The following is an 8,295-nucleotide window of genomic DNA, read 5'->3' as shown; positions in this document are numbered from 1 at the left end:
ATATACAGCCTTGACGTACTCATTTTCCTATTTGGAACCAGTCTGTTGTTCCATGTCCAGTTCTAACTGTTGCTTCCTGACCTGCATCCACAGTTTATTGTGATCCACACAGTCAAATGCTTTGGTATAGTCAATATAACAGAAATAGATGTTTTTCTGGAGGATGAGATCCTAATAATAGGCTAACTGCCCTTTTAAGAAGAGACCAGAAATCTAGTCCTTTCACTTCATTCTATGAGGTCACAGTAAGAAGACAGCTTCCTGCAAGCCAAGAAGGGACTAAATCAGCCTGCACTCTGATCTTGGGGATCCAGCCTCCAGAACTGTGAGACATCAATGTCTACAGTTTAAGGCATCCAGTTTACGATATTGTTACAGAAGCCATTAACAGGTAACGTTTATCTGGCATACTACCTGTCCACTTCTGTGACACTTCTCCACATTATAAAGTGTTTATATTAAAGTATCTATTTATTGCTTTAGCTGTATTTCTTTGCTTAGTCTTGCAACACCACTTTCATTGCTTTTGTTTTTAGTCTTTACTACCAGAAAGGACATATTTTTTACATATATATGTAAGAATATTTACTTCTTAATACATACAAAATTTATCGTTTTAATCTCATTAAGTTGCTTTAAAATAAGGTGTCTTTCTTAGAGTATAAAGTAAATAGCAGTAACAAAGTGTCCCTTAAGTGATTTTTTCTTAATTTAAAACGCAGATTTCAAAGTATCCCATTACATAATATGCAGTGGGAAACAAAAACAACTGATTGACAGGCAAAAACGTGTATTTTATTCAGGAAAAAAAAATCTTCCAAAGGCTCCATTCTTTTTTTTTTTTTCATTCTGTTGTTGTGGTTGCCTAGAAACCAGGACTAGGCTCATGATTTAAGGGAGTGCAGTTTTATGTCTTTTTCCCTCTAATGCAGAAAGAACACTGCACTAAATATCACTCAAAATTAACACCATTTCATTAGAACTTACTGACACTTCCCTCTGGGTGGTTGTACAGGCAGACCTGCTGCTGGCTATCTTTAAAACTAAGGACACAGATGTTTGTTAACTGGCCAGCAGTGGGTAGCCAGTTTTCTGCCCTCTTCTAAACCAGAGTTGACCCTCTTCTGTTTTTCAGGCCCCCAGTCTCCAAAGTTTTGTGCCTTGCAAATCTGCAAGTTATAAACTGTTTTGCAACTTTCTTTACAACCACAGCCTTATGGGTTGGACTGTTGCAAATTATTTTTAAAACAGTGTCTCTAGTAACAAAGAAAAATGGCAAGGACTACACAGTGAAAGGTGAATATCATTCCATTTATCTTTTCCTATGTACCTGACTTCTTATCAAAGTATAACTAAAGGTACACTGTTCAGAAAACTCAAGTCCAAATGTGCTGGTTATGAAGAGCTAAACATAATAACATTGATAACAATTCTATAGAGGACGTGCTATTTGGATTCATGTGAAGGACACGTGATCTGTCATTTAGTTCTATTGTGTTCAAGTGCTTTTTCTTCCTGTTTCAGATGATGCCAGAGATTAAATTTAACCAGGCTTTAGCTCTGTCCCCAAGGAAAGAATGATTTGTGTTTGAAATGATCTGCTGGTACTGAGGAACTGGAATGGTCCAGCTCTGAATTGCTAGTTACAAAGGTGTGTTTCAAATCAAATGGGACTTGATAAAGCCATTTGACAAAGAGAGATTAGCATTAAATCCGAATGTAAACAGCTTAGGCAAAGAGTAAGACAATGGAGGGCAGAGGGAAGCTGATTAGTAATTCAGATTTTATCTTGGCTGAAAAGAGACTGATAGCTAGAGTCCTGGCAATCTTCACCTTGTGTTGACCATCTGTACTGTGAGTTCCCCAGCAGAGAATCAGCTCATTTGGGGACAGGAGAGCAGAAGGGCATAGCTTCTCATAGGAGAGAGAAACCAAAAGCCACGCTAAACGCCATCAATTAAAAGGCATTAGTCCTGTGGGAGCTGCCCATTAAGAGTGTTGAGCATGCACAGATGCTGTTGCTGAGTGCATGACACCAGTAATTAGGTATCACAAGTGGGAGGACTTCACACACTATTTAGCAAAAACACTGTACTGTTTTTGCATAAACTTTTGCAGTAACTTTAATTGCAGTGAATTTTGCCAATGTTGGTCAAAAGAAATATCTCCATTTTATAACAGCCAGGACTGTTGCTTTCTAATTAGGTTTAAAACACATCACAAAATAGATGAGATTACCAAAGAGAAGAGTGGCAAAAAAGAGTACTGTGCTATTGTAAGTGCATTAGTTATGATAAATGTCTATCCTCAGTCCAGAAAAATTAAAGCCCAATTTATTCTTATACATTTTCATGTTCTTTGTCATTGCTGACTGATGGCTTGTCTTTTGAGTGCATCTTTAACGCTTTAAAAATAAATAAAACAGAACTTGAATCTGCATCTCAATTGCTGCAGTGCATTTTTAGCACTACTATAATATGTTCAAGAAATTTTTTTTTCATTTAAGAAACTGATTCCTTTTCTCATTTTTAGTATCTCCCTCTCAAATTCTCTTTCTCCCTCTAATATAGTGTTGTGGTGGTGTTGTTGTTTTTACAAAATTCAGAGGAAAAAAGATAAAATTATTCTAATTGATACAGAATCTATGGAATCTATAAAAATGGGTTATTGAGAATAGGCCTTCTGTGGACTAACCTCATTTTTCTGAGAAGCATCACACATACAAAAGACCCTTTTCTTCCTTCCCTGATGTCTCAGGGAAAAGGTAATGAAAGGGTAGAATCCTCATCCTATTCCTGAAATCAGGGCTGTATAAATACAAATCTGACCATCCTAAACAGGACACTCCAAACCTCTCAAGGGAGTAGGACGTGTAGTATGCAGATTACCAGAGACGGCAGAGTTCATTCAGGCATCCCCGATGCTTCCTTCCTGCTTCCCACGCGTCTCTGTAAGAGTACGTTACCCTCATTAGAACAATCTGTACAAGCCCCTAGGTCTCTTCGGAAGAGCATCACAGTAAGGGAACAGAAATCAATGGCAAAAGCTTCAAGAAGACAATCAGGCAGTCCCTAGGACAGTGAGGAGGCAGGAAAATAACAGCTTGTAAAGCTTGACAAGCTCGAGTCAGATGCAGCTTCAGGACTCCTGTTGCTTGGTGTCTGCATCCTGAAATAAGAACATTGTTCTTAAGGGATGGCCAGGGCCCTGCTGTCTTCATTTAGGATGCATAAAGCTGCCCAAGGTAGAGGCCCAGGGTGATTTAGAGAGTACATTTCTTATAGAAATGAAAACCAGACCTTTGGGAAGACTAAATATAAAATAAAATAAAATACCTCAGAATCTGCAGGTGTATGTGCATGTAGAAGTGAGTGCATGTCTGAGTCTGTGTATTGGGACCCATTGATGAGCTGGGTGTAATCAATAATCTAGCAGCCTTGCACAGAGCTATTTAGCTACTAGTCTAGGAAAAGAAAAAGAAAGTGGACTGTGCAGGCAAGAGATAAGTACAGCCCGTGATTTTATTTTTTTATCTATTTTATTTTGTTTATCTATTTTATTTTATCTATTGTTTTCCAAACTAAAATTATCTTGCTTTTAAAAATTGCATTTCAAATTTTATGTACTTTGAGTCCTTTTTCAGAAATTAAGATTCAAAACTTTTCTAATATATATAGTGTATATTACTTTGCATATATATATAAACATTTCTAATATATATATAGCATGCATGAATATATATTACTATATGTTGCATAATATGTATTAATAGATATATATTCAAAAACATGAAATGCAGTCTACAAATTCCTAATTCAATAATAAAAGATTGCAAATGATGTTCCAAAATTTCCTTCTGCAAGTTATGAGTACAGAACAGAAATTGAAGTGCAACCTAATTGCTTTGAATACAAACATATTATTTAATTGACTTGGTATTTGTCTAATGATTAGTCTTCTCACCAGTTGAAAGAAGCTATCAGCACTAAAGAAACAAAAGTATTTCTGATCCTATGAGGCACAAGTTACTAAAACTATTCCCTCTTGGGAGGAAAGTGCTTGTCCATATGAGGTAAATTATCTCTCCAAGGGAGCCAAATAATCATAATGCTTTTCAGAGGCCAAGTAATAATTCAGAGACAAGTAAAATTTTTTCATGGCAAATATGAGTTTAGGATGTTGATAGATTCCCCCAAGCCTTTCACACTAGAAATGTAGCAAATGGTCCAATAATTTGATATTTCTAAACAGAAATGAGTTTACCCAACATGTAGCTGGTTATTAGAGATCATAACAGTCTTGGTGATAGGCATTTGCTGGCTCTGTAGGTGTGCACACAGAGAGGCTTACTGACAGCATTTAAAATTTTAAAACCTAATGTATTAGGATATGAACTATTCAACATCATGTATGCACATGCATACACACTCTGATCATTGAGTAATTGCACACATGTCATACACAGCCACTCCCTCTCAAGGGCACAGCTAAAAACTCTCCCATCATTTAGTCAGAAGTGTTGCCACTTGTCATCAAATATTTTTCTTTCTTTTCTGTCATGGAGCTAACTACAGTGGATGCTGAGGTGATAATAGAAGAATATTTGGTTTTCCAGCTTCTTTCTTAGGGTTATTTATTATTGGATCAATCTCACTGTCAGGCCTTCCAAATACATTTACAGATCATTATAAGACAGGGAGGACTGGCATGCTGCGATTCATGGGGTCGCAGAGTTGGACAAGACTGAGTGACTGAACTGACTGAATCGATAGGGCTGATAGGCAGTTAAGTCAGTGGGCAGTGGGTACCTCAAATGGTCACTGAGTTTTCTCAGCCAGGACATTTGGTTCCAGTGCGGTCAGTGAAAAAGAAAACATAGCTGAGTCTTCAGTAAAACTTAAGACACAGTCTTCCTTCAAAATTATACTTTGATTGAAATGAAAATGTTTAAAGCCAAAAAAGCCAAATATATAGGAGAGAAAATAGTCCATGTTCTCAAGTAAAGAAAATATATCAATTTATCACATACTGTTTATTCTTCTGGTTTGACTTCTATTTTTTATAAAAGTTAAAGAATTTATAGACATTTTTCAAAGCAACCTGAGAAATTATTGCAAATTCATCTTGGGCACTGGCCCTAAATGTAAAATAAAATTTAAAAAAAAAAAAAAGGAAATGTATTTAAATGAGTAGTAGCAGAGAAGGCAATGGCACCCCACTCCAGTACTCTTGCCTGGAAAATCCCATGGATGGAGGAGCCTGGCAAGCTGCAGTCCATGGGATCGCTAAGAGTCTGGACACTACTGAGCAACTTCACTTTCACTTTTCACTTTCATGCATTGGAGAAGGAAATGGCAACCCACTCCAGTGTTCTTGCCTGGAGAACCCCAGGGACAGGGGAGCCTGGTGGGCTGCCGTCTATGGGGTCGCACAGAGTCGGACACGACTGAAGTGACTTAGCAGCAGCAGCAGCAGCAGCAGCCAGCAAATGCATGATTTTTATATTAAAACTTTAGAAATTCTATAACATCATTATGAATTATTATAGAGTTTTTCTTTCTTACTAATTAATTTATTTATGCCTAATTTATTCATCCTTAATTATCTTCTTTTGCAGGTCCTTGTATAAGAGGATTGAAAACTTAGGAAACTTACCCTCTTTATTGGACAAATAGTTAAAATCAGAAGAAATCAATAAATTTTAGAGTATTGAAGAGATTGTGAAATTTTTCCTTAAAGCTTCTTAGCAGATCACCATGTTATATCACATTTATAGTTTCATCCTGATTTACTATGCTATACTTCCACTAATTTGGGGAATATGAGCTCACCATCAACTTCATCTTATTTTCTCATCCTCTCCAAATAGCATTTTCTTGTAATTCAAAAAATCTCTTAAAATGTTAATAGTTCAAAATGTTCTGGAATAAACTCTTTTTTGATAAAATGGCACAAATGATCATCCAGAATAATAAACTTGTAAGAATCATCAGGAAAAAAAAATGAAAGAGTAATGAACATACATATATTACCAAATATTTAGAAAGTATTGCAAAGTTTTAATAATTGAGAGTGTGGTGGTCCTGGTATTGTGACACAGGTAATTATAAAACTAATGTAGAACAGTTGAAGCATTTAAATTTAACAGAAAATGGTAGTAACTTAATAAATGATGTAAATATGGTGGTTGTGAAAGTTGCTCAGTGGTGTCCAACTCTTTGTGACCCCATGGACTGTCCTTGGAATTCTCCAGGCCAGAATACTAGAGTGGATAGCCATTCCTTCTCCAGGGGATCTTCCCAACCCAGGAATCAAACCCTGGTCTCCTGCATTGCAGGTGGATTCTTTACCAGTTGAGCCACAAGAGAAGCCCAAGAATACTGAAGTGGGTAGCCTATCCCTTCTCCAGCAGATCTTCCCGACCCAGGAATCGAATCGGCATCTCCTGCATTGCAGGCGGATTCTTTACCAACTGAGCTATGGTGGTTAGCCATTTATATAAACAATTCAGCCAGTTTCTTCACCTTACTTTTCATAGGTTTATAAAAAGCCATGTGATTCAATGATATAGAGGTAATTTCAGTTCAGTCGCTCAGTCGTGTCCGATTCTTTGCAACCCCATGAATCGCAGCACGCCAGGGCACCCTGTCCATCACCAACTCCTGGAGTTCACTCAAACTCATGTTCATCAACTCAGTGATGCCATCCAGCCATCTCATCCTCTGTCGTCCCCTTCTCCTCCTGCCCCCAATCCCTCCCAGCATCAGAGTCTTTTCCAATGAGACAACTCTTCTCATGAGGTGGCCAAAGTACTGGAGTTTCAGCTTTAGCATCATTCCTTCTTAAAGAAATCCCAGGACTGATCTCCTTCAGAATGGACTGGTTGGATCTCCTTGCAGTCCAAGGAGTCTCAAGAGTCTTCTCCAACACCACAGTTCAAAAGCATCAATTCCTCAGCTCTCAGCCTTCTTCACAGTCCAACTCTCACATCCATACACGACCACTGGAAAAACCATAGCTTTGACTAGACGGAACTTTGTTGGCAAAAAAATGTCTCTACTTTTGAATGCTGTCTAGGTTGGTCATAACTTTCCTTCCAAAGAGTAAGCGTCTTTTAATTTCATGGCTGTTATCACCATCTACAGTGATTTTGGAGACCCCCCAAAAAAAGTCTGACACTATTTTCACTGTTTCCCCATCTATTTCTCATGAAGTGATGGGACCAGATGCCATGATCTTAGTTTTCTGAATGTTGAGCTTTAGGCCTACTTTTTCACTCTCCTCTTTCAGTTTCATCAAGAGGCTCTTAAGTTCTTCACTTTCTGCCATAAGGGTGGTGTCATCTGTGTATCTGAGATTATTGAGATTTCTCCCACCAATCTTGATTCTAGCTTGTGCTTCTTCCAGCCCAGCATTTCTCATGATGTTCTCTGCATATAAGTTAAATAAGCAGGGTGACGATATATAGCCTTGACGTATGCCTTTTCCTATTTTGAACCAGTCTGTTGTTTCATGTCCAGTTCTAACTGTTGCTTCCTGACCTACATACAGGTTTCTCAAGAGGCAGGTCAGGTGGTCTTGTATTCCCATATCTTTCAGAATTTTCCACAGTTTATTGTGATCCACAGAGTCAAAGGCTTTGGCATAGTCAAGAAAACAGAAATAGATGTTTCTCTGGAACTCTCTTATTTTTTCATGATTCAGCGGAAATTGGCAATTTGATCTCTGGTTACTCTGCCTTTTCTAAGACCAGCTTGAACATGTGGAAGTTCACGGTTCACGTATCACTGAAGCCTGGCTTGGAGAATTTTGTGCATTACTTTGCTAGCGTGTGAGATGAGTGCAATTGTGTGGTAGTTTGAGCATTCTTTGGCATTTCCTTTCTTTGGGATTGGAATGAAAACTGACTTTTCCAGTCCTGTGGCCACTGCTGAGTTTTCCAAATTTGCTGGCATATTGAGTGTAGCACTTTCACTGCATCCTCTTTCAGGATTTGAAATAGCTCCACTGGAATTCCATCACCTCCACTAGCTTTGTTCATAGTGATGCTTCCTAAGGACCACTTGACTTCACATTCCAGGATCTCTGGCTCTAGGTGAGTGATAACATCATCATGATTATCTGGGTCATGAAGATCTTTTTTGTACAGTTCTTCTGTGTATTCTTGCCACCTTTTCTTAATATCTTCTGCTTCTGTTAGGTCCCCACCATTTCTGTCCTTTATTGAGCCCATCTTTGCATGAAATGTCCCCTTGGTATCTCTGATTTTCTTGAAGAGATCTCTAGTCTTTTCCA

This window comes from Bison bison, unplaced genomic scaffold (genome assembly GCF_000754665.1).
Source record: "Bison bison bison isolate TAMUID 2011002044 unplaced genomic scaffold, Bison_UMD1.0 scf7180017864332, whole genome shotgun sequence".
In the NCBI taxonomy this organism is placed as follows: domain Eukaryota; kingdom Metazoa; phylum Chordata; class Mammalia; order Artiodactyla; family Bovidae; genus Bison; species Bison bison.
This window is presented reverse-complemented; position numbering follows the sequence as displayed.